The following is an 11,262-nucleotide window of genomic DNA, read 5'->3' as shown; positions in this document are numbered from 1 at the left end:
GGCCCCAATCCAGAGACGGAGCGCTCCCAGAACCTCACGCCCATCCCGGACCCACCCAGGGGCAGACAGGCTACCAGGTCAGTAACCCACGTCCGTCAGCACAGACCCTCCCCTAGCCCCGCTGCACGCAGCCACGAGGAAACAGTCAGAAAAGAGCCCCCAACCGGACATGACCGCTACCCCGGGTTGAGCCCCCCAAGGAAGATGCCTCCGGGGAACCCCCCGACGCCCTAAGCCTGTCCCTACCCCCACACCAATCACAACATTGAAGGCGGGACCAAACTATGACCCCCCCACCCCCACTAGGTGATGAAGCTGATCAAAGGAGCCCAGAGCAATTGATCTGATGTGGTGGCAGAGGCTGTATCAAGACTAATGTAATCTAATAGATAATTTCTATATTGGTTAGAATTAAGATTGTTTTTATTTTTCCAGTTCATGAGGACTGTTTTCTTGGCTATGCATAGGGCAGTGAAAACCATATGGGCTATATTCTTTTCTGAAGTGACATTATCTAAGCTGCCCAACAAACACACCAAGGGGAAGTTGGAATGTTACATTTCAGACACTTTGATAAGTCTTCACATATCTCGCGCCAAAACTTCTGCACTGGTAGACAGAACCAAAGAGCGTGAATGTAATTGTCTGGTGTATTGCCTTGACAGTGTGAGCAGTTGTTGGAAGATGTAAAGCCCATCTTGAACATCCGATGACCTGTATAGTGCACTCTATGTAGTATTTTGTATTGTATTAATTGCAGACTGGGATTTTTAATCAATTTAAAGGTTTTTAAGCATACCTGAGACCAGAAGTTTTGGTCTAAACTGACTGATAAATCTGCTTCCCACTTTGCAATAGGAAGCGATATTGATTCATCTAATTTAGAAAGTGTTCTGTATATTTTAGATAATAATTTGGGGGATTTAAGAGTAAGGAAATGTGCCGCACTTGGTGGTGTTTGTAATTCAACTTGACTGAGGTTAAATTTCTTTTTTATTATGGATTTAATTTGTTGATATTCTAAAAATCTTTTCTTGTTGATCACATATTGTGCAACTAGTCTGTCAAATGGGATAAATTCTGTTCCCTCTAATATATGTTCTAAGTATTTAATTCCTTTACAACTCCATTCTGGGAAATTAATCATATTATTGTTTTGTAATATGTCAGGGTTATTCCAGATACAGTGGGGCAAAAAAGTATTTAGTCAGCCACCGATTGTGCAAGTTCCCCCACTTAAAATGATGACAGAGGTCAGTAATTTGCACCAGAGGTACACTTCAACTGTGAGAGACAGAATGTGAAAAAGAAATCCATGAATTCACATGGTAGGATTTGTAAAGAATTTATTCGTAAATCAGGGTGGATAATAAGTATTTGGTCAATAACAAAAATACAACTCAATACTCAACACCCTGAACACGCCCGATCTCATCTGATCTCGGAAGCCAAGCTGGGTCGGGCCTTGTCAGTACTTGGATGGGAGACTGCCTGGGAATACCAGGTGCCGTAAGCTTTTGCATTTCAACACACAAATGACAGTTTAAATATTGAAACGGATCTGAGGCAACTTTAATCTCATTTTCGAATAGGATGTTTAGTGAGTCTCGCGCAAAGAGCTCTTCCACTCATGTAGTAATGTCAAATTCTTCAAGCGTTACATCAATATCACTGTACATGCACAGAGCACCTGTAGATGCTCTGTTTATGACGTGAATATTGCAGCATTAAGTATGCATTATAACTGTGCTGTCATGTGCAGCTATTAAAAATAAAAGTAGAAAATAATCAATATCCTTCACTCTAAATTGTTTTTTAAATCCCAATAAATGGGTTACAGTATCTACATGAACCCCGTTGTCGAGGAAGCCTCTCACTTACGGCCATACCAGCCTGTTCTCATCTGATCTCTGAAGCTAAGCAGGGGCGGTCCTGCATAGTCGCGTCACCTTCACCTTGCTCCATGTTAGAAACTCCATGATATCGTGTTCCCTGCTCAGGGTAGCACACTGATGCGCATTTATTCAGTATTCTTCGGGGCCGCAGTCGGCAGCCAATAAGAGTTAAAACTCGTTGCACAAGAGTGTCAGGTTGACACTGTGCCCGCTGCACGCTACAAGGTTAACAAGTTCCTCACTACTGAGACCAGACGGGCTAGCCGTAGACATTCTCTACATTTACAGAATAAATAAGTTCGTGTATTTCCTAAATATTTCGTTCCTGTTGTTCTTTTGTTTTGCACAAAAGCGAAATGCAATGAGGAGCGTTGTCATGAAGCTTTTCCTCAAGCTGCCTCCACTGAGTGAGCAGCAGCGCCCTCTGCAGTTTGTGTGTGGAAGTGCAAAAGCTTACAGCACCTGGTATTCCCAGGCGGTCTCCCATCCAAGTACTGCCCAGGCCCGACAATGCTTAGCTTCCGAGATCAGACGAGATTAGGCGCGTTCAGGGTGGTATGGCCGTAAGCGAAAGATCAGCTCAGAAACGGCGTTTTTATACATGCTGTAATGACACATACACGCTTACGCTTTTGTTTTCTATATTTAAGTTAAAATGTCCAAACGACAAAAATGTTGGACTTCCAAATCGGGGAATACCAGGTGCTGTAAGCTTTTGCACTTCCACACACAAACTGCAGAGGGCACTTCTGCTCCTGCTTGTTCTTAGAGGCATGAGAAGTTAACATTTATGGGTGATAAAATCTTTTTTCTATATTTTTAACATGAGAATATCAGTTTTCCATCTTGTGTTCCAGAGTAATCGGACAAAAGAAAAACGTAGAACAAGGAAAAAGGAGGCCAAGTGTCTCACCTATAAAACAAAATTACTGTTTTCTGAATAGTCTCACACAGATAAACATTTGCAGGGAATACCTTTTCCTTCAAAACAAACGTCACAGACTGTGTTTTTCTTTACTGATTGTATTTGAGTAGAAACTCAGATTAAAATGGCATCATTACTCATAAAATGATTTAACTGTAAAAGTAGGTGTAGTGGATCACTTTGCATAGATCTAGATAAAAGTGCAGTAAGCAAAGACTACAATGGTCATTGAGCAGCTGTTCCTATAATGTGAATCTGGGATAAAGGCACAGATTATTTGTTTGCCTTTGTTTCCTGGTTCTTTCTTTCTTATCCAAATGGAAAAAGAGAGCATAAAAGTACTGTTTACAAGCAGCTTATCTATCTCATTGTGCCCACTATCATAAAATCTTGGTTGACTGAGCACTGAGCCATCTACCACTCGAAATTGAACCTGTGTGGGACAACAAAAAAATCCAGTATACTAAGTTTCAGTAATGTGCAGTTTTTTCTGTGGAAGATGTAAATCTAAATAGATGTCCTATTGTATCCATAATATACCACTGAACTTTATAAAACAACTTCTAAAAGCAAATTTCGATTTATTTTAGATTTTCTCAAATCCAAACAGTGCTAAAAGCATACACACAGTCAAATATTTTTCATACGAGGTGCTGAAGGTTCTGCAATGTTCTGTCAGTGCGCCCCAGGGCAGCTGTGGCTACAATGTAGCTTGCCATTACCAGTGTGTGAATGTGTGTGTGAATGTGTGAATGACTGAATGTAGTGTAAAGCTCTTTGGGGTCCTTGGGGACTAAGTAAAGCGCTGTACAAATACAGGCCATTTACTGTGCGTGTGTTTATGCTCAAGTGTATGAATAAATTAGTCAGTTTTAAACAGTTGCAATTTAAACAGTAACAGTAAATATTTATATATTTATAAAGAATTTCAAACAACAATTAATTGATGCTCAAAGCAGGTTTATTTAATTAATATCCAGATTTCCAATTAGTTCCGAATTCATTCAGCAGCAAATCACATCACCAGTCACTTCAAGGCTGTATGTATTATTGTAAGGTAGACCCTACAATAATACATACAGAGAACCCAACAATCATATGACCCCCTATGAGCAAGCACTTTGGCGACAGTGGGAAGGAAAAACTCCCTTTTTACAGGAAGAAACCTCCGGCAGAACCAGGCTCAGGTCGGGGCGGCCATCTGCTGCGACCGGTTGGGGTGAGAGAAGGAAGACGTTTGTTGTAGGTCTGATTGAAGGACTGATGTGATGGTAAGTTGTCTGCTGCTCCGCTTTGAATATTGAGAGATTAGTTGATGGATTTCAAGCCAAATTGTGCCCAAGTTTAAGACCACATTCATTGGTTGTTTTTGTTGATGTTATTGTTTTAGGCTTTTTTTCCACAAGAATTTCTAGCTCCCCTAGAATTCTGGCCACCCAAACGATGATTGCTGCTGAGAGAGCACAAGGTTTTGTCCCCCTGTACTATTCATGTCAGTGCAGGGGGTTCTCCTTGAGAGGCCAGGGTCGAAAAAGGGATGCTTCAGAACTTCCGAGGGTGTTATGCGCTGATTTGCATCCAAGGCCAACATTTCTTTGATTAGCCTTACAAATAATGTTTGGCCATTTTCCGGTCCTCGCCTAACCTTCAGCAGTTGTTCGAGGTCATCGAGACGCTTAAGTTTTATATATCGAGTTTCCTTGGATCGATAATCTGTCTCGTATTGAAATTGTTCTGGGGTCTTAAATGTCCAGCGCTGTTTGTTGTAGTTATCCTCGATGAAATAGCTGTCAGTGTACAAGCCAGACTCTAGAAGATGATCTGGTAGCTGACCCTGAGTTTCAATTATGAATTTCAAAACATCATAATCGTCTTCCCCAGGATAGAGAGGCACCCCTGTAGCAAGCTCCACAGCTACCAGCCCCAGAGACCACATGTCGATTGCTTTGTCGTATGGAATGCCAAGCATAACCTCAGGTGCACAATAACCAATTGTCCCCACACAGTCACCAGGAATCACTGCAGAAGCAGGACATGCGAGGCCAAAGTCTATGAGTTTGACTTTGATGGGAGACTCACTGCGGTTCACAACCATGATGTTTCCAGGTTTGAGGTCAGCATGCACTATTCCCACAGAACCCAGGTGGAACAGAGCATTTGCGAGCTGATGCAAAATTGGCCTGAGTTCTCTCATTGGGAGACCTTGGTTATTCCGGTCCCCAATGTAGTCCCACAGGCTTTGGTCGAGGAGTTCGAAATTCAAGCAAATGCGCTCTCCATCGAGGAAATAGCCGTTCCATTCGACAATGTTGCACCTGTCTGGATCCAAGCGTCGTAGCTGCTCCAGGATGAAAATTTCCAGTTTTGCCTGGAGCAGAATTTCAGGGTCGCTCTTGTTGACTTTAATAGCAACCGTTTTGTTGTTTTTTGTATCGCGACATCTGGTTACCAAACCAAAGCCTCCTTCTCCAAGGAAGGCCTCTACCACGTGGTGATCTCCTAAAATGGTCCCTTCCGTTATTTGAAGATCATCTTCAGAGGCAGATGGGTTGGCTGAGGTGTTGATGTCTCTTTTTTGAGGAAATTCAACTGAGTTTTGGAAACTGCAGCTGAATTTTTGCGATCCATGACTTTTCCAGCTTGAAGGCTGCTGAGAGAGCACAAGGAGTTCTCCCCCTGTACTATTCATGTCAGTGCAGGGGGTTCTCCTTGAGAGGCCAGGGTCGAAAAAGGGATGCTTCAGAACCTCCGAGGGTGTTATGGGCTGATTTGCATCCAAGGCCAACATTTCTTTGATTAGCCTTACAAATAATGTTTGGCCATTTTCCGGTCCTCGCCTAACTTTCAGCAGTTGTTCGAGGTCATCGAGACACTTAAGTTTTATCGATCGAGTTTCCTTGGATCGATAATCTGTCTCGTATTGAAATTGTTCTGGGGTCTTAAATGTCCAGCGCTGTTCGTTGTGGTTATCCTCGATGAAATAGCTGTCAGTGTACAAGCCAGACTCTAGAAGATGATCTGGTAGCTGACCCTGAGTTTCAATTATGAATTTCAAAACGTCATAATCGTCTTCCCCAGGATAGAGAGGCACCCCTGTAGCAAGCTCCACAGCTACCAGCCCCAGAGACCACATGCCAATTGCTTCATCATATGGAGTGCCAAGCATGATCTCAGGTGCACAATAACCAATTGTCCCCACACAGTCACCAGGAATCACTGCAGAGGTGTTACATGCGATGCCAAAGTCTATAAGTTTGACTCTGACTTGAGACTCACTGCGGTTCACAACCATGATGTTGACAGGTTTGAGGTCAGCATGCACTATTCCCACAGAACCCAGGTGGAATAGAGCATTTGCGAGCTGATGCAAAATTGGCCTGAGTTCTCTCATTGGGAGACCTTGGTTATTCCGGTCCCCAATGTAGTCCCACAGGCTTTGGTCGAGGAGTTCGAAATTCAAGCAAATGCGCTCTCCATCGAGGAAATAGCCGTTCCATTCGACAATGTTGCACCTGTCTGGATCCAAGCGTCGTAGCTGCTCCAGGATGAAAATTTCCAGTTTTGCCTGGAGCAGAATTTCAGGGTCGCTCTTGTTGACTTTAATAGCAACCGTTTTGTTGTTTTTTGTATCGCGACATCTGGTTACCAAACCAAAGCCTCCTTCTCCAAGGAAGGCCTCTACCACGTGGTGATCTCCTAAAATGGTCCCTTCCGTTATTTGAAGATCATCTTCAGAGGCAGATGGGTTGGCTGAGGTGTTGATGTCTCTTTTTTGAGGAAATTCAACTGAGTTTTGGAAACTGCAGCTGAATTTTTGCGATCCATGACTTTTCCAGCTTGAAGGCTGCTGAGAGAGCACAAGGAGTTCTCCCCCTGTACTATTCATGTCAGTGCAGGGGGTTCTCCTTGAGAGGCCAGGGTCGAAAAAGGGATGCTTCAGAACCTCCGAGGGTGTTATGCGCTGATTTGCATCCAAGGCCAACATTTCTTTGATTAGCCTTACAAATAATGTTTGGCCATTTTCCGGTCCTCGCCTAACTTTCAGCAGTTGTTCGAGGTCATCGAGACACTTAAGTTTTATCGATCGAGTTTCCTTGGATCGATAATCTGTCTCGTATTGAAATTGTTATGGGGTCTTAAATGTCCAGCGCTGTTCGTTGTGGTTATCCTCGATGAAATAGCTGTCAGTGTACAAGCCAGACTCTAGAAGATGATCTGGTAGCTGACCCTGAGTTTCAATTATGAATTTCAAAACGTCATAATCGTCTTCCCCAGGATAGAGAGGCACCCCTGTAGCAAGCTCCACAGCTACCAGCCCCAGAGACCACATGTCAATTGCTTCATCATATGGAGTGCCAAGCATGATCTCAGGTGCACAATAACCAATTGTCCCCACACAGTCACCAGGAATCACTGCAGAGGTGTTACATGCGATGCCAAAGTCTATAAGTTTGACTCTGACTTGAGACTCACTGCGGTTCACAACCATGATGTTGACAGGTTTGAGGTCAGCATGCACTATTCCCACAGAACCCAGGTGGAATAGAGCATTTGCGAGCTGATGCAAAATTGGCCTGAGTTCTCTCATTGGGAGACCTTGGTTATTCCGGTCCCCAATGTAGTCCCACAGGCTTTGGTCGAGGAGTTCGAAATTCAAGCAAATGCGCTCTCCATCGAGGAAATAGCCGTTCCATTCGACAATGTTGCACCTGTCTGGATCCAAGCGTCGTAGCTGCTCCAGGATGAAAATTTCCAGTTTTGCCTGGAGCAGAATTTCAGGGTCGCTCTTGTTGACTTTAATAGCAACAGTTTGGTTCTTTTTTGTATCGCGACATTTCGTTACAACACCAAAGCTTCCTTCTCCAAGGAAAGCCTCCACCATGTGGTGATCTCCCAAAATGGTCCCTTTAGATATTCCAAGCTCATCTGAGCCGAAGGATGGGTTGGCTGACATGGTGTAATGTGTCTGTTTGCGCTGTGGATTGGTGAGAAACAAAACTGAACTTGTTTTGGTTTCTCTCGTAAATTGCTCTCAAAACTTCTCGAAAGGGTTTTAGTTGCTGCAGGTAAAGTAACAGGTGAGCGCTCCTATTTATGGGTTTTGGGATCAAAGCAAAGTTATGACGTCAGAAAGGATCAAAGCAAAGTTACCACGTCACAAGCGATCGAAGCGATTCTAATATGTGCGCATGCGCACATATGAGAAGCGATCGAAGGGATTCTAATATGTGCGCATGCGCACACGTGCTTGCTTGTGTAATATTGTTCACACTAGACTTGACCCTAATCAATTTAATATCAGTCAATCAAAGAAAATGTTAGTTTTGGAAAATTTTAAAATGACATAACTGACAGTTAAAACATTGTTTGTTCATGTATTTGTATTTGTATTGTCTTTGGGGTTTTTTTGCATATCATGTCAAGCTTTTCTGTATATAGTCATGTCGTAGATTTCGGAGCAAACAAGAAATTGAATTGGATTTTAATATAGCAGTGCTTGGATTTCGGATTTGGTGCTTAAAACTTCTTGAAACTGTAACCGTATTTCATTCACCACAAATAACTATCTGATTGAATAGTTTTCTTATCAGATAGAGAAATAAAACGAGTCGCAAAGTCTAAAAAAAGTGTAAAAAGTGGAATATTATTTTATGCCATGTTATGCCCTTAGTTAAAGATTGTGAATTATTAGGTAGTTTTAGTTTGCATTATTCTCCTGGATTAGAAGAAGCTGATAACTATTGCATTAGTTAAACTGATTTGCATTACATTAGACTGCTGATTTATTGTGGATGAATGATATTGTTTTATGATGCATTATACTGCTGAGTTATGAGAAATACTGTTCGCAGAAAAAAGTCATTGCCTTATGTGTCTGATTAGAAGAGAACAGAATATGCTGGAGTTTTCTGCCCCATCTCAGCAGGAGCAGATAAACGGGGAGCCAAGGTCGTAGCTTAGGCGCCGTGTGAGAGAAAAGTATGTGAATGTTTAGGCTTTTATGATAAGGTGGAGGCACCAGAGGCTATAAAAGTTTGAGCAATGCTCCACCATTTTGAGATTTTGAGGCTGTCTGCATCAGTGTCCATCTCCCACGCGTGTGTTCATTAAAATCATCGTTTGACTCAACCCGACTGGACCAGTGTTGTTATTGTGGTTTTCCTCTTGTTTCCATCCCCAATTTTGAACTCGTAACAGCTTGGGGGCTCGTCCTGTGGTATTGGGGTGGAATTTAAAGCTTTGGACGGTCCGAGGTTGTCGAACGGACAGGCACAAGCCAGTGGTCTGACGTGAGTGGGCATAAGCCGGCTTATCTAAAGGTAAGGCACTACCTGTTGAATTATTTCCAAAGTGTGCCAAATTGGATATGACTAAATTAAAGTCTACTCACTCAAATTACTGGTAGAGTGTCTGTTTTGATTTTGATGTGAAACACCGTGTGTTATGCAGTTAAGTTGCTTAAGAGTAAGAAATATAAATGTAATAATGTTGGGTTTGAGTCCCTGGTAATAATGTTGGGTTTGAGTCCCTGGATATTGAGTTAAAGGCTCAGGTAGTTTGGTAGGGAAATTAGGACAGAAACTGTTCCCGGAAGTAACAGAGACTGGTTAATAGTTTTACAAATTAGGTCAGAAACTGTTCCCAGAAGTAACAGAGACTGTTTAATTGGTCGTAAAAAAGTTATCTTTCTTCGGTGAGACCCGTTATGGTAAAATTTGTTAAAATCGGTTAGGTGAAAATTATTATAGGACGGCAGCCCAGAAGTCTGCTAAGAAGCGCATAGCCCGGAGGTTACGCTCCCTCCTGGCCGTGGACGCGCGGTTTTCACCTGTCGGCGAACAGGGATAGTTCAGTTTGGCTTAGCTGTGGGGTACAGGGCATCTCGAGAAGATCGTGAAGGACCTCAGCCATCCCAACAACAGACTGTTCTCTCTGTTGCTGTGTACGTGACAAATAAACATCTGGATTTGGAAAACGAGGTACTCGCAAAGCCACCAGCATTGTGCCTGATCGGACACACCCCTCTCACACACTCTTTACATTCTTGCCATATGCAAAAAGACAGCTTCAGCTGACAGAGCTGTGATGAGACGCCCATTAAGCCCAGAGGAAAAGTGAGGCCGAGCAAAACAACGCTGACCTTAACCACTCTGCATCAAAGCTGTGCAGGACAGTGACGGACCAACACGGATGATCGGGCAGCAAAAATGGCGTGCCACAGACAGGAGGAGTAACTGAGGTCAGGAGGCACCTCAGAATGAACAAAAGCACCAGGACAAAATAAGCTGAAGGCACAGGTGTTGGGGCTCGACCAGGAGCTGACCTCTGAGAAGAGCCGAACAGCAAAGCCGCAAAAGGCTGTGGAGCAAAGCAAGGAAAACATCGATGGACTTCAATCTGAAGTGTACGGAAAAGATTGTGAGGTTTCTGCCTCTCAGTAAGAGCTCAAGGCATCAGAGCAGAAAACTGAGCATGGCTCAGGAGGAGCTGGCTGATTATCGAACCCATCAGACTTGGAGTCCCAGACACAGGACTTGAAATCAGGCTCAGGACCTCAGCAAGGAGATGAGAACAAAGCAGAACGATGTGGAGAAGGGAAATTATTTTACTGCTATTGTTAAATAATTGTCATCATTACCATTGCATTAATAAATATAATCTGCAGCATGGATATTGCATTCAGAGGTTTAAACAGTGTCTCTTTCAGAAAGACTAAGTTGCAGGCTGACAGGAAGTTGCAGAAGTGAAAGCAGAAAGTTATTTTGAGCAGCAGGCTAAGAAGAGGCCATTTGAATTACTAGGTTATTCAAAATGATCATTGCTTTAACAAAGTAACAGATGGCTTTGAGAAGGCCTTAAGATGCTTATGCACACAGTTATTATGTTTAGTAGAGGTTCTTGATTAAAACATTTATTTAAGTAGATGATATATCCATAGTTTCAGTTCGATTATTACATATAGAATAGAATAGAATAGAATTCAACTTTATTGTCATTGCACATGCACAGGTACAGGGCAATGAAATGCAGTTTGCATCCATCCAGAAGTGCTTTAGTGATATAGATATATTACAATATATATTAGCAATAATATAGATATGTGAGTATATTACAGAAATGGGTCTATTATGGTATGTTATAATGTACACGGTATGAAGTATGTTGTGAATATTCTATAACTATAAGTATGTACAGGCTGTAGTGAGTACAAGCTATGTACAGGATATGAATATAAATATGAAAAACTATACAGAATATGAAATAAATAACTTTACAGAATCTGGGATATACAGCTATACAGAAATGGGAACTATGCAAGTTGTAAACAGTTGTAGGATTAAAAATTATCGAATGTACAGAATGATTATTTACACAGAGCTATACAGTAGTGCAGTTAAGATAAGTGAGGGTGTAGATAGTTTCTACAGAGGCTATATAAAG

General features: G+C 42.4%; 2 pseudogenes; both read right to left on the bottom strand.

Moving 5' to 3' along the window:
• Window positions 1–2,345: 2,345 nt before the first annotated feature.
• LOC147336560 (5S ribosomal RNA) lies at window positions 2,346–2,464 on the bottom strand (annotated as a pseudogene).
• A 1,776-nt stretch (window positions 2,465–4,240) lies between these two features.
• LOC147336559 (uncharacterized) lies at window positions 4,241–7,858 on the bottom strand (annotated as a pseudogene).
• Between the last annotated feature and the right edge of the window lie 3,404 nt (window positions 7,859–11,262).

This window comes from Aulonocara sp. 'chitande type north' Nkhata Bay, linkage group LG3 (genome assembly GCF_057382095.1).
Source record: "Aulonocara sp. 'chitande type north' Nkhata Bay isolate Kocher_YH1m ecotype deep benthic linkage group LG3, A_spYH_male_GT1.1, whole genome shotgun sequence".
Taxonomy (NCBI): domain Eukaryota; kingdom Metazoa; phylum Chordata; class Actinopteri; order Cichliformes; family Cichlidae; genus Aulonocara; species Aulonocara sp. 'chitande type north' Nkhata Bay.
Note: the sequence above shows the minus strand (reverse complement) of the source record. Positions and strands in the feature narration are given on the sequence as shown.